This window comes from Balaenoptera borealis (genome assembly GCF_965194805.1).
Source record: "Balaenoptera borealis genome assembly, chromosome: 18".
NCBI lineage: Eukaryota > Metazoa > Chordata > Mammalia > Artiodactyla > Balaenopteridae > Balaenoptera > Balaenoptera borealis.
This window is the reverse complement of record NC_138877.1, coordinates 45,776,312-45,802,011: the sequence shown is the minus strand read 5'-3', so window position 1 is coordinate 45,802,011 and position 25,700 is coordinate 45,776,312. Positions and strand designations below refer to the sequence as shown.

General features: G+C 35.6%; 1 long non-coding RNA gene across 3 annotated transcripts in view; it reads right to left on the bottom strand.

Moving 5' to 3' along the window:
* Nucleotides 1-7,366: 7,366 nt before the first annotated feature.
* The window catches only part of LOC309615936, a 126,842-nt gene continuing 108,508 nt past the window's right edge, over nucleotides 7,367-25,700 (bottom strand). For all 3 annotated transcript variants that reach the window (XR_014237151.1, XR_014237152.1, XR_014237153.1), the window contains exon 3: nucleotides 7,367-8,900. This is a non-coding gene — a long non-coding RNA (uncharacterized lncRNA). The remainder of the gene's footprint in view (nucleotides 8,901-25,700) is intronic.

Sequence of the window (25,700 nt, the reverse complement as noted above, 5' to 3'; positions counted from 1 at the left end):
TAAGATAATATAAAAGAGTAATTATTTCCTCATTATATCATTAGCCTCTTTATAATTTTTTCTTATCCTCTTCTAACATTTTCACTTCTCTATGAACAAACACATGTATATATATATGTATATAATGCTTGTATATATATATATATATATATATAATGTATATATATATGTATTGTATATATACACACACACATACATTGATATGTAATATTATGTTGGAAAATACAAGAAAGTGTTTGCTTAGCTAAATAGAAAGTTAGTTTATATTGCCCTTCCTCACATGCTTTATTCTCAGCTTAATACTTAGATATCTTTTCAACAAATTAAAATCACTGCTCCTTCTGTTCTTCACCATGAATTGCACTGCACACCTGAACTCTGAGTTAAATCATTCTGATTATTAAGATGAGGATTTTTGAAGAAAACAGAAACAAGGAAAATAACCAAAATTTCTGCCAAAGTGAATGTACATCAATAGTCAGTTGGAACTGAGTAATGGCTGCCCTGGAGATGGGCATAGATGCACTCTTTTGCCAGAGTCATCACCACTCCTTAATGTCTTATGCCAGTCCACTTCATGCACTTACCTGCCGGACTATTACAGGCAATTACATTTGAAACCCTTGATAAATATTGAAAGTGGCTAGAAACTCTTCAAGAGGAACCATTTGTTAAAATTCAATTCCCTTTCATGATTAAAAAAAACCCCAAAACTCAACAAACTAAGAATAGAAGGAAAGCACCTCAACATAATAAAGGCATATATGAAAAATCCACAGCCAACATTATACTCAGTGGTGAAAGACAAGCTTTTCCTCTAATATCAAGAAGAAGGCAAGGATGTCTGCTTTCACACTTCTGTTCACATTGCACTAGAAGTCCTAGCCAGAGCAATTAGGTGAGAACAAAAGGCATCCAAATTGGAAAGGAAGAAGTAAGATTATCTCTGTTCATAGATGACATGATCTCATATGAGAAAACTCTAAAAGTTTTACCTATAAAAACCTGTTAGAACTAATAAACAAACTTAGCAAAGATGGCAGGATACAAAATATACACCCAAAAAGCAGTTACATTTCTGTACACTAACAATAAAAAGTCTGAAAAGGAAATTAAGAAAACAATTCCACTTACAGTGGCATCAAAAACAATAAAATACTTAGGTATAAATTTAACCAAGGAGACAGAAGACTTTTACGTGAAAACTACATGACACTGCTGAAAGAAATTGAAGAAAAAAAACAATAAATGGAAAGACATCCCATGTTCATGGATTAGAACACTTAATCTTGTTAAGAAGTCAAAACTATCCAAAGTGATCTGAAGGTTCAATGTAATCCTTATTAAAATCCCAATGTTATTTTTGCAGAAATAGAAAATTCCATCATAAAAGTTTTATGTCATCCCAAGGGATTTTCAATAGCCATAACAATCTTGAAAAAGAAGAACAAAGTTAGAGGTCTTATACTTCCTGTTTCCAAAACTTACCACAAAGGTACAGTAATAAAAACAGCATGATGCTGACATAAAGACAAACATAGCCCAATTGGTATAAAATAGAGATCCCAGAAATAAACCCTTGCATGTATAGTCAAGTGATTTTCCACAAGAGAGCCATGGTCATTCAGTGGAAAAAGGACCATTTTCTCAACAAATAACATTGAGAAAACTAAATATCTAGATGCAAAATAATGAAATTGGATCCTTACCTTACACTATTTGGGAAAAATAACAAAAAATAATCTAACTAAAAATAAAAAACTATAAACATAAAAAAGCTATAAAACTCTTAAAAGGAAACATGGAGGAAAAGCTTCAAGGCATTGGATTTGGTGACAATTTCTTGGATATGGCACCAAAGAACAAGCAATTAAGGAAAAAATAGATAAGTTGGACTTCATCAAAACTAAAATCTTCTGTGCATCAAAGACCTCTATCAACAGAGTGAATAGTAGACCCAAATAATGACAGAAAATATTTGCAAATCCATATATGGTAAGAAATTAATAGAACATATTAGAATGCCAGAACATATAAAGAATGCCTATAACTCAAGAACAAAAAAACCCCCTAGATAACCCAATCAAAAAATAGGAAAAGGACATGAATGGATATCTACCTGTAGAAAATATAAAAGAAGTACTTAAAAAGATGCTCAATGTCACTAGTCATTAGGGAAATGAAAATCAAAACCACAATGAGACACCACTTCACACCCATTAGGATGACAATTATGAAAAACAAAACAAAACCTAGAAAATAGAAGATAACAAGTGCTGGTGAGGATGTGGAGAAATCAGAACCCTTGGGAATTGCTGATGGGAATGTAAAATGATTATAGCAGCTATGGAAAACAGTATGGAAGTTCCTCAAAACATTAAACATAGAATTACCATAACACATGGCAATTGCTTTTCTGGGTATATACCCAAAATAATTGAAAGCAGGGATTTAAACAAATAATCGTACACCCATGTTTATAGTAGCATTAGCTGCAATAGCCAGGTTATACTGCAAAGCCAAAAGAAACCCAAGTTTCCATTTACAGATGAGTAGACAGATGAAATGTGACACAATGCAATATTACTCAGCCTTAAGAAGGAACGAAATTCTGACACATGCTACAACATGGATGAAGTTCGAAGACATTATACTAAGTGAAATAAGCTAATCACAAAAGGGCAAATATTGCATGATTCCACATATATTAGGTACTTAGAGAAGTCAAATTCATAGAGACAGAAAGGAGAATGGTGCTTACCAGGGGCTGAGGGGAGGGGAAATAGGCAGTTATTGTTTAATGAGTACAGAGATTCAGTTTGAAAAGGTGAAAATATTCTGGAGATGGAGGATGAAAATGGTTGTGTAACATTGTGAATGTACTTAGAGCCACAGATCTGTACACTTAAGAATGGTTAAAGTGGCGATTTTTATGTTATATATACTTTACCACAATGAACAAAAAGAGGGCAACTGTTAGCAAAGAAGAATAGAATAACAGAGGTAATGGAAGACAAGGAATGTAAAGAGATAGACTGTCTGGACTTGGGGGTAAATTTTAGACAGAGGGTAGAAAATGCAACAGAGAGACATTTTGAGGGAAGCATTCACTGTTTGTGTAGAAAATATGGAGAATAGTAAAGAACTGAACAGAGATAATTTTTCAAAATATTTTGCTTTATATTAAAAATTCATTATCTTCTATTAATAGTCTCAGAGATATGTCAGTAATGAACTACATTGCTTGTAATTTATTTTGGTTGATAGACTCTTTTTTTTTCTTTGAGAATCCACATGGATTTTCACACAAATCCCAGGTATGTTGAGGTTACACACTTGTTTGTTCAACACTTATTAAGAACCTACTATATCTCCTCTTAAGGTAATTTCAGATATTAGAGAACAGGAATTTAAGACATATATTAAAAGTGTTTATTCTTGTCTTCTGAAATAACATGAAGGAGACTTGTACATATCCTCCTTTGAGTTGACCTTATCCTAAATATCCCCAAAAATGTTTGTAGATTTTTTTTTGAAGCATTAGATCTTTCCATATTTGATTTGCTCACTTAGGAAAACAAATTGAAACATTAAAAAACAAGGAATGACCTCTTTTGGTGGAGAAGTGCTAAATGTTCTATTTTTAAAACAACAAATGAACAGAAAAATGGAAAAGGGCAGAATAAACATTTCATTTGACAATCTGTCACATACAAAATCGAGCAGCGAGCCTGTGATGAACAGACCAGTACCACAGATGAACCGCTACATATGGAAGGAACAATAATTTCTCCTCGAATGCTCTTGCTTTTATTCTTCTTCCACAATTCTCTGTAAACTTCCAAACGCAGAGCATACAAGCATCAATAGAGGGGAAAATGAAGACATGGCAAATTCAAGAGCAAATGTGTAAATTTAATTTACCACTGAAGAATATGAGAAATGTGTATAGAGAGCTTGAAATTATGTTTTCATCCCTTTAAGATAACAAGAGTTTTCAGCCTTCTATTGAAATAAGTTCAATAGGAGAAGATTCTTTTTCAAAACACTTTAAAGTTAAAATTCAATTGGAATATCGAATTAGCTTTCTTCTCAGGGAACCCCACAATTCATCTATTCTTCTTGAAAGATTGTTTTTTTTTTTTTCAAGAAGAAAGAAAGTTCTGATGAAAATCCTACAAATGTTTGGATTGATGCTATCAAAAAAATGCGTGATCTCTTTAGTGTATCTGAACCCCTTGTTCCACTCAGCAAAACTTTTCTTTGCCTTTAGACAGTTCTCATTCCCATTTGGTTTTATGACTCTCAACCTTTTCAAGACCACTGCCTAATAACTTTCCACTCTCCTCTTTCTCCTGTAAAGGAACTCATCAGCTTATGGCCTTAACTGAACTTATCAGAAACCCACTGCTTTGCATTTTACCTTCTTACATATATCTGGAAACATCCTATTTTCTTTACAAAAAAGTGCTTAAACTCACTAAATGTCAGATTTTCACCTGTAAACTGGGGTAATATAGGGTGGTGTATGAATTGATTAGAGTTAATAATAATAGGTGTGTGACTCAGGATTCTCCAGAGAAACAGAATCAGTAGGAGAGAGAGAGAGGTTTATTTTGGGAATTGTTGGCTTACACAGTTATGGAAGCTGAGAAGTCCCACAATCTGATGTCTGCAAGCTATTGGAAAGTCAGAAAATCCAGTGGTGTCATTTAGTCTAAGCCCAAAGGTGTTAGAATCCAGGACTGGTGTTGCAAGTCCTCGCCTGAATACAGAAGTCCAAGAACCAAGAGCTCTGACATAGAGGGCAGTAGAAGATGGATGTCTCAGCTCAAGCAGAGAGAGAGAGAGAGAATCCACCTTTTCTTTGCCTTTTTGTTCCGTTCAAGTCTTCAGTGGACTGGATGATGATGGAGAGGATGATCTTCTTTACCAATTCAAGTGCTAATCTCCTCCAGAAACAGCCTCACGGACATACCTCGAAATAATGTTTTACCAGCTATCTGGACATCCTGTCTAGTTGACATATAAAATTAACTATCCCAATAGCTTATACGTATTGAGTGCATTATGTGCCGAGCCCTGTTTGCTGTCTAACCTTGGGACCTACACCATGATCCAGAGGTTAAAGCCCTGGATTCTGGATTCAAACTGCCTGGTTTGAAATCTTGCCAATTATTTCCTGCCAATTATTACCACGTCATCATGGGCAGGTTACTTCACTTCAGTATTCATCTGTAAATTATAGTACCTACCTCATAGGGCTCTTATGAGGAGTAATTGAGTTATTAATAGTACCTGCTGTTTGTTAAATAAAAATATACTTACATAGAATGAATACGTCACATTTTAAATACTTATGAAGTGCTTGAATATCATGAATACTTAATAAAAATTTAGTTATTATTCATCTGTGTTTAGGTATACTATTTTTTATAGTATTGATGGGGTTGGTAACTGAAAAACAGAGTCATTAAAGCAAGAGTGAAAGACAACACCTAGAGGTCTGACTTAACAAGACCATCCTTCTCCCTGGTCAGTCACAGGATCGATGTTTCTGTATTAGCTGGAGAAAGTCATGGGGGTGGGCAGGTTCTTCTGTGAGAATGAATACAGTCTTCTTAGGAATGTTTGCTGTTCTCTTTTTCCACATATCGGGACTTCCTCCAGCTCAGGCACCGTGGAGAAGAAATACAGTTGCAAATTCTCTGACGTCTGTAGTATCTTTTCCTAATAACCTTGGGGGGGGTCACAATGCACAGTTGGAGACATACTGGTTTAAGGTATATTTTCTCTGATGGTTGATGAATGTGTCATATGGGACAAAATCAAAGGCCATCCTGGGGTTGAGACGTATTGCGTTTATTGCTTTTCTGTTATCTACAATGTGCCTTGCTCTGTCAGCAAAGGCTATTAGATTGGTCTTTGATAATTTGCTTTTCTAACTCCTGTTAGTTATTACTCTGCAATCTTAGTATTTACGAATTGATTTTCTGATGATATGCTCCAATATTTTTCCATATACTAAAGCTAACATGTACTGGTCTATAATTTCTAGCATTTAGAAAAAAATTAAACAAATCTTTATAGAGATCTCTCATCTCCTTTAAGCATCTCTCCCATCACCTATACGTCCTCAGGATAACTCAGCCAATTTATTACTACACTGCCGGGTGCTTGTCATCAGTCCTGCTGAGAAAAGCACGTACACATATTCTAGGTGATTAGACTTTACTGCTTGTATTTAATCTTGTTATCCTTCCTTTTTATCTCTCTCTTTTACTCATTTTTTTCCCCACCTCTCTACCTTGCCTCTTCTTTCCTTTGCTATACAAGTAAAAACAAAGGCCATGTGAAAAAGTACTTGCTTTGGACTTCCTTTAAGTTTCTATCCCTCCCATAATGAAATACTGGTAAGCACCTCCCATTCCAAGTCCACTGCGCAATGCTACTCCTCTCAGAGCCACTTAAAAACCAAGTTCAAAGTCCTGGGAGGATCTAGGAACAAGCTAGAGCTGAGGCTGTCTTGGATCTGTAGCCATATATATGTGGATATATATATATATATATATATATCCCAGAAGACACACACACACAACTGAAACAAAAATTTTGCAAGCAGAATGTAAATTTATTGCATTGTGATAAAGGCTATTTTCTAGTCTATTCTATTTCAATATAAAAAAATCTACTAAATTCATTTAATAAGCTACCAATGATTTGTGATTTGCAGTTTGAAGAACCCTGCTCTAGAGGTGTCTGGACAAAAGGGCCTGCCTGAAAAACTCAAAGAAATACACCACAGTAAAACAGAAGTCTTTCTCTTTTCATGCAGAGTTTTTTGTGTGTGTCTGTGTATGTGGTGTATGTGTGTGTGTACATGTATACATGTGCCACGTGATAATAGACTGCTTATTTATTTTAAAAAGCAAAATATTTTTCTCAAAAGTGTACCAGGCAACACATCAGGATACTTGGCCAATAGGAAAGCTCTTTCCATGTAGCTGCAGCCTCTGCTGTTGTTGTCCTTTTGCTTAGGGAACACAGAGAAATGAGATCTAGCCTCTGTATTAATTTATGTGGTACGTATTCAAGGCATTAGGAGAAAAGTGAGCTGGAAGGGTTTCCCCTTTGCAAGGTTTGGTTTCAAAGTCTAGAATTTGAATTTTGCTATTGACTGGGTAATGAAACAAATTCAATCTTGTTTTAATGACATTTACTATTCGTTCTTCCTCTCTTCTTTTAAAAAATAAGCTGGACTTGATTCTTAGGTAAGTGATATTTACATTTGTTTCACATGTAAATGACATATTTGTGCACATACAAATGTGTGCATGCTAGTGCACCCTGCTTGTACTTTTGATGCTTTATTCTCTTTATGAAGAACCCGGAGTAACAAAGCTGAGAACTGCCATCATTAAAATGGAAAGAAGACATCGGAATTGAACATGATAGTAACAAATAAGATTTTGAGAGAGCAGAAAGAATTGTAATTAAAAGACAAATAAGAACCTAGGATTCAGCCATGTAGAAAGCAAACCCTGGCAAGCAAAAACATTAGAATCACGTACAAGATTCATTAGGTTGAACAGAAGCAGCAAAATCCCAGTGTGCGACTAGAAAAGATGCAGACGTTAAATTTAGAAAATGAGAGTGATTTTAGTTGAAGAAGTGAATGGTTCTAGGCTGGCACTAAGAGATATTTAGAAAAACATAGGACTAGCTTTGGGGACTGAATTTGGGAGGAGTTGTCAGGGTCAGGAAGAAAGGGAAACAGTGCCAGATCAGAAGAATCCTGTTTTGTAGCACAGGAAGGGGTAGATGGAGGAAAGTGGCTGCTCAATTTGTTGGTTTCCTTTCACTCAAGTTTGTGTCCAATCAGAGTGCCTCTGCAATCAGCAAAATGTAGAATATGAGAAACTCCATGGATTCTCGCTCTTTCAACAAATGATTTACTAGGGGGAACACATACAGTGAAAGAGTTAGGAGATATATCAACCAAAAGTAATGCATGGACCTTCCTTGCATCCCAATTTGAACAAATTAACTCAAAAAAAACTGTATGAGACTGACTATTGGGGAAATTTGATTTCCCCCAAATTTGATGATATTAAGGAAATACCATGAATTTTTGAGGTGTGATGGTATTGTGAATGTATTAAAAAACAGTGCTTATTTTTCAGCAGTACATGTTAAAATACTTAGGGATGAAATTATATGATATCTGAGGTTTTCTTCAAAGTAAAGCCATATTACAGGCAGGTTCAGGTAGATGATAAATTTTCCAAGGCCCAGGAAAGAAAGGAGTGTTTGCTGAGAATTTTGTCTCTAACTGGGTGGGCCACAGAAGTTCTGATTCTGTAATTATGAAGAGAATCAATCATGCTCTATGTGTGACATTATGACAATATTTCAGAGGTCTTTATTAATATCCATTTATGAATTATTATTAATTATAACTTATCTAAGTGTGCCTAGGAAAAAACCCCTTGATATGAGGATCTCCCGCTGTATCTTTGTTCCTGCTCTCTTTCTGCACCCTCCTTGTCACTGCCGCCACATACTTCACCATCATCTCTGCAAGTTCAAAGGCTGTGTTGTCTTCCAGCTCAAATGCCATCCCTACATGAAGCCTCATATTGTTCCCTTCTATGGATAAGACTCTGTCTTGACCTCTTTTATGACACTTACACACTCTGCAACATTCTGTAGCTGTGTCTCTACACGTTCCTATCCTCAACTGAACCAGGAGCTTCTTGAAGACAGGGTCCATTCCAATCTGCTATGTCTGTGTATCCAGTCGCATTCAGTGCTTCGCTTGGCCTGAAGAGGGCCTCAGTGAATGTCTATTGACTGATTTAAATGAATAAATGGTGAGCGAAAATGTTTCCAGGAAACATCTGCAAGGAAAGGCGAAAGCAAAACAACAGCGTCACTTTGGATTGCTGTAAGTAGTCTTCAGAGATGAAGAGATTCTTCGAGACTTAATTAACAATAAAAACTTCATCAAGTCATAACAGCAGCTAGTTTTAGTTGCAGCTTTGCCACAAAGCATCCTTCGCTTTCAATAGCAGATCAATGGTCACATTTTGTAGAATGGTTTGCTCATAAACTGTCAAAATCCAAAGAGCTCTTTGAGACATAAAGTAAGATAAACTGAAGTGGAATCAGCTATCCTGAAAGTTAAAACTACTCCTCTAAGTACAGAATGCATGTTTACTGTTTCATGAGCCTGTTGGTAGTTTCCCTAAAATGACCAACATTAGAACCATGGAAACATTTTACAGATTACACCATAGCCATTCTTGTCTTTTCTCCTCTGTAACGATTCTATAATGTGTTCATTATGGGAAAGCACACCCTAACAATGCCTCACTGCATTTTAAGGGAGCAATATTTGAAAGAATTGCTGTGAGTCCAACAATCATTAAAAAATCATGATGTATAGACCAAAACTTCTTTTCAGAGAAGTTAAGTTGCAGAAAGGCTCCAGGGCTGTATACTGTTTGGGCTAGTTTATACCCTGCTGCTAAATACTTTAGTGGTTGGAATAAAAACTGTCAAAAATTTTTAAGTTATTTGATGTTTTAAAAATTCTTATTTTAAAATAATGCAGAATAATAATATTGACACTCTTGAAGTTAAGGGATAATTGCAAAAGATTTTTTTAAATGTACAAATCTAATTATTGCAGCATAATTGGAGAGAAAAAGAGAAGGTAATAATTTTTGATTCTATATGAGGTAATGAAATAAGTAACCATCAGACAGTGAACATTTTATTTGTTTTCACAGTAGTCTTGACAGGTAAGATAGATGTGGAGAGACTGGCTATTTTCTCCTCAAATTCTTTCCTTCGGGCCGGGACTCAGGCGGGGCAAGTGAGACATCTAGGGATACAAAATATCAGGAGGCACCCATTCTCAGGTTCCTGCAAATACCAATCCTGCACTCACAAGACTCTGCCCTTGCCTGACCTTGAGAATGAGTGGCTCCTTAAGTTTTCATGCTAAGCACCTTTCTTGTTTCACCCTAGTTGCAGCACGTTTCTTGCTGGGTAATTAGACTACATTTCCCAGCCTCCCAATTTAGGAGTTTTCTTGTGACCAAATTCTATCCCATGGAATAGAGATGGAAGAAGTGTTTGCCCCTTCCAGCTGTGATCTATGAAATCCTCCGAATTACCATCCTCTGTGGTATTTTTTCTGTTTTTCAGCTGAATAGAGAGGACTTTAAGGACCTAGGGGAGGGCAGAGCCACAATTTGGAAGGAATCTGGGTTGCTGAGTTGCACCTTAGAGAAGAAATGCTCAAGAGAGCTACCTCAGCAGGTATGCCTGTGTTAGGTGCTCAAGTGAGTGAAAAATAAACTTTTGTTATCTTAAGACAGTAAAATTTGGAAGTTGTCAAGCATCTAGCCTCAGATTTATGGTAGGTATAATTCACATTTTTCTGGAGGGAACTGAGGCTCAGAGATCTTAAGTTAGCTGCCTAAGCTCATATAGCCCGTGATGGTAAATCTAGGAGTTGAACTCTAGTCTATCCGACTCCAAAGTTCATGCTTGTTCAACCTGCTCCCATTATGTTCTAGACATTACTGGAAGTGACGACCAGGAATATACTCAATGAAGGCAGCAAATCTTTCCAAATATGTATGCAATGTGATAGTTTCTCCAACACATGAAACCATAGAGGTTTTAAGTTAAGCTGAAATGCCCCTGAATGCCACTGGAATGGCATTGTCCTTTTCAGTAAGCCATTTTGGGTAGGTAAATTTACTTGCAAAAGGCAGCCCTGTTGTTTGGATTTAAGCAATTCCAGAAGGCTCCTCCCACCCCACTCCCCTCCACACACACATTATAGCCCCTGCTTTCCACTTTGGTTCACCAGATCCTTCCAGAAGCTGGCTCTGGTTTCCATTAGGTTCAGCCCAAAGATTGTGGCATGCGAAAGTTGATGAAATAATAACATGTCGTAGAGAAGAAATATTCCCCCTTCTTCTTTATGATCCCAAATTTTTCTGGGAGAAACTCCTATTCAAACAATGAAGCCATTATTATCTATTTGTTACCCTTGCAAAAGAGAGCTCATTTAGAGATCTATAATCTGCAATATGAACAGATATACAGGGTCTGTTTGCTTTTTTGTGGAGAGAGGGGGCAAGCCAATTACATGGAGCAACACAGAGACAAGGGCAGGAGCACAGCCTGTGGAAATCCACCTTTGAGTCATTTCTTAGCACGTTAGCGCTCCAAACAATGAAGTTACCATTTTTTCTCTCCTCAGAGCAAATTAGCAAGGAGAGATGTGGGCTCAAAAATAAAACAATGAGATATCTTTTACTTCTCCATGGTTTTATGAATCACTCTATGGCAGTTTCCCTCCCAATGTTTCCTAACTGGGAAATGTGGAAACATCTACCTTTCTAGATTGCTTCTTTTACAGTTGGATAAATAAGGACTCAACATAACGTAAATGTTGGCTTCCTTAATTCAAATAACGAAGTAACGTGGCCTGATGCAAGACCACAGTATTTGCTTTTAGAAGAGTGTGGTTATTTTTTCTGGTTCCTTTAAATACTAGATAAATAATAGAAACATCATCGAATGTCTCTAAGATTCTCTTTCCCATTTATAAATTGAACACATTAGTAATACCTGAATCACAAGGTAAAATGTTATGGATATCCTTATAATAAAATTGATCATGGAGGATAAAATTAAACCGTTTATATGATAGTGCTAATTACAGATATTCTTTATTATTTTTTATTTCTCTGTTTTTCAGATTTTGTTATGTCACAGTAAACTGAGGTATATACAGACATAGAGCTAACACGAAATGAGCATCTTTTTTAAAGGGCACTGCTTACTTGGTTTGGCCAGCGAAAGCACCACAATTTTGATTACAGTTTTCAGGTAGAATGACTTTTCTAGATATCCTTTCAACCATTTTTTCTCCACCTACCCTGGGAACTCCAATAGAGAAAAAACCATGCCTGTACTGTTCTCTTTCATATCTTCAGCCTCTAGAACAGAACTTTCTAAAAATACACACATTCCTAGTATTCCGTTCTAGATACATTCCTCATCACACTAACTAATTTTATCCACTCTCAAGATTTCAAACCATTTTTATGCTGAAGAATCTAAAGTATGTATCTCCTGATCTCTTGATGTCCTGATATATATACATACACCCTTTCCCACACTCAACCATCTGTGTACATAACCTATTGAATTTTCTGCAGATATATTTTTTTAATTTTTAATTTTTATACAATTTTTAAGGGTACTTTCCATTTACAGTTACTGTAAAATATTGGCTATCGCCCCCGTGTTGTACAATACATCCTTGAGCCTATCTTACACTCAATAGTTTGTGCTTCCCATTTCCCCCACTATATTGCCCCCCCAACTGGTAACCACTAGTTTGTTCTCTATATGCATCTGCTTCTTTTTTGTTATATTTACTAGTTTGTTGTATATTTTTATTATTTTTAAAATAAATTTATTTTATTTATTTATTTATTTTTGGCTGCGTTGGGTGTTCGTTGCTGTGCGTGGGCTTTCTCTAGTTGTGGCGAGCGGGGGCTACTCTTCATTTTGGTGTGTGGGCTTCTCATTGCAGTGGCTTCTCTTGTTGCAGGGCATGGGCTCTAGGCGTGCAGGCTCAGTAGTTGTGGCGTGCAGGCTCAGTAGTTGTGGCTCACGGGCTCTAGAGCGCAGGCTCAGTAGTTGTGGCACACGGGCTTAGTTGCTCTGCAGCATGTGGGATCTTCCCAGCCCAGGGCTCGAACCTGTGTCCCCTGCATTGGCAGGCAGATTCTTAACCACTGCGCCACCAGGGAAGTCCTGTTATATTTTTTTGATTCTGCTTATGTGATATCATACAGTATTTGTCTTTCTCTGTCTGACTTATTTCACTTAGCATAATGCCCTTCAAGTCCATCCATGTTCTGCAGATATTCTTAAACTCAACATCCAACAGGGATCTCTAGACCTTCTCCCAAATTCTTACTTTTTCTCCTTTTCTTTCACCAAATGATGACACCATTCTTCATCTAAGACAGGAGTCAGCAAACTACAGCCAGAGGGTTAAATTTGGCCCACTGTGAATTTGGCCTGCTTGAAAGTAAAGTTGTATTGGGGCACTGCCATCCCATACATTCACACACTGTTTCTGGCTGCTTTTGCACTTACAACCACAGAGTTGAGTAGTTGCAACAGAGATCTTATGACCTACAACCTTAAAATATTATCTGGTCCTACACAGAAAGAGTTTGCCAATCCCTGATCTAGAGCAACCAAGGAAGAAATCCAGGACAGATCATTGATGTCACCCCAAGCCCTGTCCCTCATTCCCTCATCCAATTAATTTCCATATCCATTCATTTTTACCTCTTAACTAGTTCCTCAGTTCTCTCTCTGTCTCTGTTTTTACTATCATTGAGGCCTAGTTCGGGCCCTGATCAATTTTATCCAGACTATTACAGTATCCTAACTGCCCTTCCTGCCATTATTCTTGATCATCCTATAGCCATCCTCCACACTTTAGTCAGAATCACTAATTAAAAAATAAATTTGATTCTATCCTCCATTCCAGAAATTCCCTTTTGGCTCTCTAACAACCAAAGGATTAACTGTCACTGCCATGACATAGGCTACACGAATCTGGCACTTTTAAATATCTGCGGCTTCATTATCCACCACTCCTTGCTCTATTTCAGTCTTTAGCATCATGAAACTACTTACCGTTCCCCTGCAGGCAATTTGCTATTCCTCACTTGAGTTTATGTATTTGTTCATGCTGCCCTTTCTTCCTGGAATGCCCTCTCATTCCCCACCTCACCACACCTGACCAATATGCACACATTTTTTCATTCTCACCTGTTATAGCCAAGGATGGATCCCACCTAAGAAAACAGTCCTCAACTCCTCCATCTTAGTGACATGGATTTATTTAATCCAGAATCCCTTTGTTTAAGCTAGTTTGTGTCTGTGAATGTGTTTTGCTTTTTCACTTATAACCAAAAGAATTATACTACTAAATATCCTCAATAGCCTAAGAGTACCTTGAAGAGAGGAACTGTGCTTTTCACATCTTTGTTTCTTCAGTGTCTCATGGAGTGCCTAACACATCAGAGGATCTGAAAAAATATTTCCTTAATTAATAAATATATTTGTAGCAAAGCCTTGAAATTATTCTATGATGTAAAGCCTATCTAAATCAATAAATTTACTCTAATTTAAAATGACTGAACTTACACTAGGGATTGACTAGGAATTGAAAGCCATATAAATTCACCAATATATAACCAGTTTACACAGCCAATGATAAATAATATTCAGTAGGATTTTGACAGCCACTTCTAATCTAGTCTCACTAGGAAATTATCATAATCTTGTACCTATGGAAAATGTCCCTCCCTGTTTTTATCCAGTTGTTTAATTTGTTTTCACTGTGTCTGTGCCATCTTCTCATCTCCTGCATCTTACACTGTTCTAGATTTTATTGAGATTTCTAGACAATACTGGTTTTCAGCATGTTTAGCTTAAAACATTTGAAATATTTTTATTCTCCCAAAAATTCCATTTTAAGTCAGACTATTCATTCAGTGTATTTACTGAATTACTAATGCAATACTTCACAAGTCTGGATAACCCTATTAATTCCAATGCTTACTTTGAACAATGTCTCCTGCCTGTTACCCCAAGAAGAAATTCTCTTTTGGTAAACCTGTACCGGAAGAATGTCATTCTATTGCACTGCGGCTTTCTTTCCTTTTCTCATGGAAATGAGAAAAATTTTACAGTCACTTCCAATTTTCTTTTTTTTTTCCTATCAAAGTCACCATATGCGTTTCTACCAATTTATGGCTCTGGCAGCTTCTGCTCCAGATCAGCAGATCTTAGTTGCTGTATCTTTCTGGACACACCTGTCTCTCTGTTTGCTCTGAAACCTCAGCTCCCTGAAGAGTCAATGAACAGTCCTTGATTTTCTGTTTGTCCAGTTTCTTCTTGCAAGGATAGAAGTGATGACTTCCAAGCTCTTTACATGTTGAGTCACAAGTCAGACCATGCTTTTTAAAGGGTAAGAGAATTGTATCTGGGATTGAAGATAAACTTTCCCAATTCATATAAACTGATAATCCAATTATATTTTAGATGTCACTAAACGTATATGTCAGCTTTCAGAAATCGTGATTTTAACACTTAAGTTTCATGCCCGCTTTAAGAGATCTAAATCACAATAGTATTCGAAAAAAATAAATAACTGATCTTCCAATAGTTTTACCACTCATGTGCTAGTCATGATATCTGCCCGATCAAAACTTGATCTAAGGGAAATGGCTCTGACTATATGGTCACCTATTATGGATGACACTACCCAGAAAGAAATGGAGATTCTGACTTAAGAGATAGGAATTTGGAAAGACAAAGGAAATTAATCACTAGTGGTGGGAGAAGTAGCTAAAAGAATATACCACCAGAAACCATTATGCAGAGAAGAAACAAAGAGGGGTGAAGGTCACAAGTGAGTCAAATATATAAGGAAGCAGGATATGAGTAGACAGATGCTTTGAGGGAAGAGCAGAAGGTGTGGTGGTGAGAAAAAGCAGCACAATCCCAGAAGACAGCAGACTGAAGGGAGTGCCAAATCCCACCAGCAGTACGTACTTAGGGGGAAGGGGGTGTGGGGGGGAGGAGGTGTGGTCATGCTCTCCTACTGTCAGAATTCCAGAGAAGCCTGTGGGGTTTTGAAAACTACCGTACACCACAAGCAGCACCAATTCTTACAGCAGTGAAGATCAACCCTATTGTGGCTCCAGCTGCCGTTGAGTTCTGCTTGGTTACTTTTCCTGGGATTTTTTTGTTTGTTTTTCGTTTTGGGGGTGTGTCTGTTTTTGTTTGTTTGCTTGTTTGTTTTTGGTAAAATCTACTTGGCTAAAGGTCTTAATTCTTTTTTTTTTTTTTTTTTTAATATTTTACCTGGTTGCATTTATTTAACCAATTTTTGTAAGTTAAAATTATTGAAGGAGAATAATGGATACTCCTTAGAATACAAACAAAATTGGGGAGAAATAGAATAAGGTTTGATAAATAACCACTGAACCCCAGGAACTCTGCTAACCTCACTCATATATTATATGTCATCTCATTTAATCATCATCATAAGCCTAAATGTAAGCAAGTGTTGGTGTAAGACTAAAAATTAAATATATATATTTTTTTATCTGGGTTAGTAGTTTTTGATTCAGCAGCTTATTGAAGCTTATTCAATAAGCTTAGCTTATTGAATCCCTCTAGGTTTATCCTATGTTACACATGCTGTTTTACTCTCTAAACCCAATTAAAATGTTTCTGCCTTATATCACAATTTTGAACAGAACTTTAATAGAGGAACTTCAAACAGGGTAGTAATAGTGGGCTTTTTTTCCACTGGAACTGCTGAATAAAGGTCTTAATTCTTTATTCCGAAATGTATCCAGATAATAAACATTTCTATCGCTTAAAATAACTTGATCAACTCTGTTCCATAACCTTAGGGTTTATCCAGGGGAGGAAAATTCAGACCCAATGTCAAATTTTAAGTGAAAGAAAAAATTTCCATAGTGCTTATCTTGACACCTTTTCAACATCTTTTTCTATTCATGTGCTTCTTCATAGACACTTTACCATCCTCCAGCTTCCATGATGTTAATTAATAAGAAAGAACAAAATGTTAATGCATACGTGGATGTTAATGGTGGGTTAATGTGTCAGCTTTTCCTAGGTAACATATTTGCTTTTGAAAGTTTTTCCACAGTAGAGATGGAGGCTGGAATCAGATAAAAAATTTTATTATGGTTATGATTAATGTCATTCCATTTTTACCCAGGTGCGGCTTTGGAGCTCATGCTGGTAGCCTTGGAAAAGAAGTTATATTTGTCCCACATTGTTATACAACTGGATGCTCCAGCTGTCAGAATTAAGTAATGTTGATTGAATACATTTCAATCAAATCAATATTTTGATATGAGTCCCTCTATTTTGTGCATTTGTTTCACAATGCTTTTTTTTTTTTTTTTTTTGGCTATACAATAGGTTCTTGTTGGTTACCTGTTTTAAATATAGCAGTGTGTACATGTCAATCCCAAACTCCCACAGTGTAAATTTATGAGGCCCTTAATATTCTCTTTCACATGACTCTTTCTAGATTTCTTGTATAGGGCACCTTAAACCCATTTACTTTTTGTAAGATTCTACCGTTGCATTTTCTATATATCCACATATCACAATTCATTCTTACACAACATAATAAAACACTTCAAAATTTCTCCTCCCTATTCTCCCCCTCCCTTTTTTCTATTCCCTTGAGATTATCCAATTTCAAAGATTTAAGCTAATCCAAAGAATAAGAGAAAATTCAGGAATTTTTTCAAGATTCATAAATACGATTCAACTTAGAATTTAGAATACTCAACTTTCACTTAATTTTTGGAAGCTACACTAAATTTTTAAAAAAGGATTTCCTTCCATCCTTTTGCAGCAGTGGATTTTTTTTTTTAAACTATGCTTGGAAAACCACTAGATAATCTGCAGAAAACCTCAAGTGCCTTCTCATGTAATAGGGTGAAGACCAGTAGACAGTGCCAAGACAGAAATCTCTTGAAGAATCTTGCTACTAACAACAAAAAGTCTAAAATAGAATTTAAAACAGTAGATACCCATATACTTCCCGTCCTAAGTATATCACACAATCAGTGAACAACTACTACTATTAGAAAATCAATAGAGCTGAATAAATAGTAGTATGATCTTATAATTCAAAAACTAAAAATAAATGCCACTATTTTTTGTTTAACCAGTTTTAATGCTCTACGACCTAATGATGTAGAACACTTATTTTCCAAAGGAATTTAGGATCATTGTTATATGGCAAGTAATTTCATGAGAAGGTTCGACCTCCACTCAGAGAGTTGATCAAACTTCCACAGTGCCAGACCATTAAGTCATTTTTGTTTCCTCCCTCGGTACCTGCCCTCCAAAGTGCATACTCTGCAGGTTAATCCACAGGACATAGTGAAAATGCCCAAATGTTCTCTGGAGTAATCCAACCCTGCATACTGATCAATCAGAGAATACATTGTCTTGCATACTGATCAGCCTTGAAAAATAATGTTCACTAGCAGTAAAATGGAGAATGAAAGCAATCATCCACTTAAAGTTGGATGTAAACATGATTTACCTCAAATACCCAGACAACTGCATAAAAGTAAGAGTTGTTAATTTTGGTTTTGTTTTAATTTTAATTTTCTGGGTAATTGCTTTGGATCTTTTCCTATTGCTCACGTAGACCTTGGGAAGGTCATATTAGTCTTATAAACCTGTAAAGGAGTAATTTGAAATACCATAAATAACAGAATATATGGGCACATATTTATTTGGGTTCTTTAAAATATAAATATAAATTATTCACATATTTATATGCTCTCAGGTTATAGGTGATTATCACTGTGCAAAATATTGTACCATGGATTCAATTTCTATTACATTTATTCTAGCACACTATGATTTACATCCTGTGAAGATTCGTGTATTGCAAAAACCTTTAGAGAAGTATGTAATGTGCGCCAAATGTAAGAAAAATCTGCTTTTTTAAGGAATATATAAATGCATCCTAAGTACATGCCATTTGATTCATATACGGCAGCTTTCAAACGCTGCATGCAGTTCACAAGCTATTGGTAAGCATGCCTATTCGGAAAGTAGGGATAAATGTGTGATGGAATATGGGAACATTTGATAAAGCATAATAGGTATCAGAAGTCAATAGTTATAAAAATTATTTATTGCTTACTTAGCCAAGCTTCTATAACTCCATTTTTGCTAACATTTAAAGAGACAAAATAAGAGCTAAGACTAATTTTAAATTTCTTTTATGTTTTCTATTATATTTCTAACTTGTATTCTAATTAGGAACTCCCAAAGATCAAGAATCTCCAGCTTCCTTGAGCAGCTGGGCTCCCAGCTGGGCATGTTGTATGTGTAACAGCTTCAGTAATTTCCTTTCTTTTCATGTGTCTTTTCTCTAGGTTAGCTGCATTGTTTAGAATGAGATTTCCTTTGCAGTCAGTACTGTGTCTATTGTTTTGTTAACCAACCTGCTTTATAAACTCACATTTTACTTATTTGAATCATTACTAAAAAATTTTTGGATCAAACTCTTCTTGCAAAAGCCCTTTATTCTTACATAGCAGAATTCTGTCTCATAACAGAATACAGAAGACATACTGAGTAATGATAATTAAAGAATATTCATTTTAGAGCTTAGAGACCCTCCCATTTAAAGAAAATCATAGATGATTGAAGGGTTAAAATATAATCTGAATGAACAGAATTGGGATTTTTACTCTGGAGTAGAAGTGGTTAAAGTTTGACTTTATAACAGTGGAAAATAAGTCAATCACCCAGTGCACTGATACAAAATTTCAGTCTAAGCTTAAACAAGAAGATGCCACTTCAAATTTGTCTCCTCTCATTGCCCTTCCCTGGAGTTTTTCCTCCTTGGTATAGGCCATTCTAACCTAGGTATACAGATACCGCTGCATGATCACAAGAGGAATTCATAGAGAATACTGACTAACACAGCCATGCCGTGTTCCATATTTGTATGACACAATCATATATAGTACCTAGCTCTGAACAATAAATGCTATGTATCAGTCCCTCACAATATTCAAAGAACTTAGAATCATAGGCAAAAAGGCCTGAGTTTTAGGATTTTTTTTCTGCCTTAGAATAACATCTGTTGTTCAAAGTCTCATAGCCCATTAAACATATCTCAGTCACTTAAAGAAAAATTTCCTAATTCATTCCCTAAATCAAATTGTTTGAGAACCTAGAAGAGTGGAAGAGGGGACGATGTTTTATAAGATAAGAGCTGATTTCATATCTTTTCATATCTAGAATTAAATAGTTCATATAAGGAGGGATCATAGAGATCATTAGATTCAGAACATTCTTTTCACCTGCTAATTTGCTAATTGGCTTTGGATAACTAAAAGATATGGCTTATGGCAGTGCCTTAAAAAAAAAAACTCAACAAAATTACATCCCTCCCTCCAACCCCTGGAAACTGGTGATCTTTTATTGTCTTCACAGATTTGCCTTTTCTAGAATATCATATACTTGGAATGATGCAGTATGTAGCCTTTTCAGATTGGCTTCTTTCATGCAATAATATGCATTTATGGCTCCTCCTTGTTATTTCTTTTTATCACTGAATCATATTCCATTGTGTGGATGTACCACAGTTTATTTATCCATTCACCTACTGAAGGACATCTTTGTTGCTTCCAGATTTTGGCAATTATGAATAAATCTGCTATAAACATCTGTGTGCAGGTTTTTTTGTGGAGGTAAGTTTTCAACTCTTTTGGGTGAATACCAAAGAGTATGATTATTGCATCATACAGTAAGAGTATGTTGAGTTTTGTAAGAAATCACCCAACTGTCTTCCCAAGTGGCTGTACTATTTTGCATTCCCAACAGCAATGAATGAGAGTTCCTGTTGCTGCACATCTTCACCACACTTGGTGTTTTCCCGACATTAGCCATTCTAGCAGATATGTAATGGTATCTCATTGTTTTAATTTGCATTTCCTTAAACGATGTATGATGTGGCGCATCTTTTCATATGCTTATTTACCATCTATATATCTTCTTTGGCAAGCTGTTTATTAAGGTCACTAGCCCATTTTAAAATCTGGTTGTTTGTTTTCTCATTGTTGAATTGTAAGTGTTCTTTGTATATTTTTGGATAACAGTTCTTTATTAGGTGTGTCCTTTGGAATATTTTATTCTTTTTATGGCTTCTTTTCTCATTCTCTTGACATTGTCTTTTGTGGAGCAGAAGTTTTTAATTTTAATGAAGTCCATCTTATCAATTATTTTTTTCATGCACTATGTCTTTGGTGTTGTACTTAAAAAGCCATTGCCATACCCAAGGCCATCTAGGTATTTTCCTATGTTATCTTCTAGGAATTTTATAGGATTTTTTTTTTTTTTGCACTTTACATTTAGGTCTATGACTCATTTTGAGTTAAGTCTGAGAAGGGTAGAAGGTCTGTTCTAGATTCATTTTTTTACATTGGATGTCCAATTGTTCCAGTACCATTTGTTGAAAGACAATCTTTGCTTCACTGTATTGGGTTTGCTTCTTTGTCAAAGGTCAGTTGATTATAATTCTATGGATCTATTTCTGTGATCTCTATTCTCTTCCATGGATCTATTTGTCTATTCTTTTCCAATACCACACTGTCTTAATTACTGTAGCTTTATAGTAAGTCTTGAAGTTGGGTAATGTGAGCCCTCTAACTTTGTTCTCTTTCAGTATTATGTCAGTTATTCTGTGTCTTTTGCCTCTCTATATACACTTTAGAATCAGTTTGTTGATATCCATAAAATAACTTATTAGGATTTTGACTGAGACTGCACAGAATCTATAGATCAAATTGGGAAGAACTGACATCTTGACAATACTGGGTCTTCCCTTCCATAAACATGAAATTTCTCTTCATTTATTTGGTTCTTGTTTGATTTTGTTCATCAGAGTTGTAGAGTTTTCTTCATATAGATCTTGTAAGTATTTTGTTAGATTTATACCTAAGAATTTAATTTTTTGGATGCTAATGTAGACGGTATTGTGTTTATAATTTCAAATTCCACTTTGTTGTTGGTATAAGAAAGCAATTGATTTTTGATATTAACCTTGTTATAACTGCTCATTAGCTCCAGTTTTTCTATTGATCCTTTCTAATTTTCTGCATAGATGTGTTTCTTTTTTTACTTGTTTTAATAATTTTGTTAAGAGAGAGACTTTGTATGCTACAAAAATGTAATAGAAATTGAGAAATGAAAATTTTAATATAATTCTCAGACAGTTAAAATTTTCTAATTTTAGGGAGTTTGTAGAGTTCTTCCCATATAGTAGAAATTCTCTCTTTCACTCAGGAGCCATATTTAGTAATATAATAGTAAAAAAAAAAAAGTAGGGGTATTAGGGCAAAGAGTTACGTTAATGCAAAAACAACAAAAAGTCCAACTGAAGTTGCTTAAAGGGTTGTTTTCTTTTTTCATGTGGCGAGGCTTCCTTGCTTCATATGATTATTCAGAAACCTTTGCTTCCTCCATTTTCTGCTATTCTCTAGGATGTATTTCTAATTTCTGTGAAAGCTGTGTCTCATCTGCGTTCTTACACTTGTGAGGGGTATAAGTATGTAAAAGCAAGAACACAGACACAAGTTGTGACACAGCTTTGACCCTGCAATGTTTTAAGAACTAGGTCTGGAACTGGCAGCCACCATTTATGGTCACATGCCATTGCCAAGAATTTAGTCACATGGTCACAACTAACTGCATGCCATGGGGTGAATAGGAAATGTATTCTTAGAGAGACATGCCAGCTACCATTCTATTACTATGCAAGAAGGTGACAACTTATTTGGCTAGACAATTAGTAATCTTTGCCAGAGTAAGTTAAAGCAGAGAATGATGATGATGATGATGATGATGATGATGATGATAAACATACCAATCTTGACCATTTTATTTTAACTTAAAACCAAGTCTATATTTATTTATAAGTATTCCAATATAGGGCAAATACTTTTCCTTTGAAAATGGACCTATCCCAATAAAACCCAACATAATCTTTCTTCCATAAATTATATTCATAATGCATTTCTATGATATTATGTATTGATTTTCTTACAGTGAATTAAACTCACGAAGCAATATGATTACAAAAAAAACTTTTAGATTTATATTTTCTGCATGTTTTTGCAGCTCTCTTGTCCCCACCTGAATTGACACCATTTTAATGACATTTTTAAATTTTATGTTTTACTTATATGAAAAATCTTTATGCAGTATACTATTAAATTATATTATTACAATAATAAGAACAATTGCTAAAACAGATTCAAGAACAAGCAACTGACCCTGCATGAATACTAAGCTCACCTGGCAGGAGCAGAAAGGGGCCGGAAGTTCTAGAAATTCACCAACAGTTGTGAGCATCCCCTGTGGCAGTAGCACCAGTTCCTGCATTGTATCAAGGGAATACTCAGTGTCAGTTAATCTAAGGAGTTGTTTATAATACATGGGTTTTTTTTAAGGGAACTTTATTATTTTGATTTATAAAATCAAAATTTTATATTTTTGCTGCATTGGGTCTTCGTTGCTGCACGGGGGCTTTCTCTAGTTGTGGCGAGCAGGGGTTACTCTTTGTTGCGGTGCGCGGGCTTCTCATTGCGGTGGCTTCTCTTGTTGCGGAGCATGGGCTCTAGGCACGCAGGCTTCAGTAGTTGTGGCACGTGGGCTCAGTAGTTGTGGCTAGCAGGCTCAGTTGCTGTGGCACACGGGCTTAGTTGCTCCGTGGCATGTGGGATCTTCCCGGACCAGGGCTCAAACCCGTGTCTCCTGTATTGGCAGGCAGATTCTTAACCACTGCGTCATCAGGGAAGCTCCTAAGGAGTTGTTTAAATGGAGATTAATTCACAGAGGTTTTTTTTGTTTTTTGTTTTTTGTGTATTTTTTAGTGCAATTAGAGATGTTTGTCTATGGTGGCATATGGTCCTACAAATAATTGGAGAATAAAGTATTTTCTTGTTGACTGTTGATAGGAGTGTACAGATCTAAGGCTGAACTAAAAATATGCTTACATTCATACACCTGCATGATTTATCTCATTTGCATGTAAGAACTGCTGTATTATGTCTATTTCAATTTTGTGTAACTACAGGTTTGCCATGTAGAAGTATAAATATCCTGAGAATTTTTGCACGTGGTAGGTTATATCTAGTGATTGTATTTTCCTTTAAATGTGATATATAGCTTCAAGAACAGGAAAATATTCACATTACAGTAACATGACTGTTCTTATTAACAGCCACAGATAAAGGAGTTCCCCATCTGATAAGGGTGAAAATATTGTCATATATACCAAACCTATTCAAAATACTATTGTATATACCAAACCCATTCTTTAATTCAGTAGTTCTCAAACTGTGTGTCTTCAACAGCAGCATTAGCAATACCAGAGAACTTGCTAGAAAGGAAGATTTTTACATGCACTCCAGGCTCACAGAATTAGAAACCCTCAGATAAGGTGCCGTAATCAATTACACCAAATCCTCAAAGACCTCTCAGAGGAGAGTTGAGTCTGTTCCTCACAGCACTCTGCACCTACGTCTGCATCTACAGCACCCATGAGTGTGTGCTTCTGTGTCTGTCTGTGCAGATTTGCTTCTGCAGTCTTCCTCACCTCACTTCTGTTTTTCAAATTTACCAACACATTGACAGCAACACCAAAGTCTAGCCCAAAGTGATTCTAGTAGAGCAGTATGGCTTCTGTATCGGTTGCCTGTCTGGGTTCTAGAAACTCATCACTTTAGTAACAAGTCCCTTTATTTTCTATTATTTGTTCCAGCAGAATTAACATTAGGAAAATTATTTTTTGAAAAAGGAAGAAAACACGTATTCCTAAAAAACAATAAAAGGTTTGTCTGTTATTTGCATTTTAGTATTCAATTTATAAAGTGTTTACTGAACATTCAACATGCATCTGGCACGGTGACATACGTTAGGGGTAACAGAACATTTCCAACATGTATTCAATATTTTTATCTTACACTTGTGATGGACACAAAGGTTATACAATTCTGCCAATCTTACACAAAGCAGCACTTACTAAGGCAGTTCCAAGATTTTGTAATAATGTAGGTTCTTCTATAAAATTTACCCAGTGTGATGCTACTACTTTTATTTTATTTTATTTTATTTTTTGACATATAAAACAAATTTATGGTTACCAAAGGGGAAAGAGGGTGGGGGAGGGATAAATTAGGAGTCTGGGATTAGCAGTTACAAACTACTATATATAAAATAGATAAACAACAAGGTTCTACAGTATAGCATAGGGAACTACATTCAATATCCTGTAATAAACCATAATGGAAAATAATATATATGAATAACTGAATCACTTGGTTGTACACCAGAAGTTAACACAACATTGTAAATCAACTATACTTCAATAAAAATTTTTAAACTAATTAATTAAAAAGGAAACTAAAAATAGAACTACCATATGATCCAGGAATTCCACTCCAGGGTATACATCTGAAGAAAACGAAAACACTAATTCGAAGATATATGCACCCCAATGTTCATAGCAATATTATTTGCAATAGCCAAGATATAGAAGCAAAATATGTGTCTATTAACAGATGAATAGATAAAGAAGATGCAATACACACACACACACACACACACACAGACAAAGGAATACAGTTCAGCCATAAAAAATAATAAAATTTTGCCATATGCAACAACATGGATGGACTTGGAGAGAATTATGCTAAGTGAAATAAGTCAGACACAGAAAGATAAATACTGTATATTACTTACATGTAGAATCTAAAATGTAAAGCCGACTAGTGAATATAACAAAAAAGAAACAGACTCACAGATACAGAGAACAAACTAGTTACCAGTGGTGAGAGGGAAGAGGGGAGGGACAGGATAGAGGTAGGGGATTAAGAGGTACAAGCTATTATGTATCAAATAAATAAGTTACAATATATATTGTACAGCACAAGGAATACGGCCAATATTTTTTAATAACTATAAATGGAGTATAACCTTTAAAAATT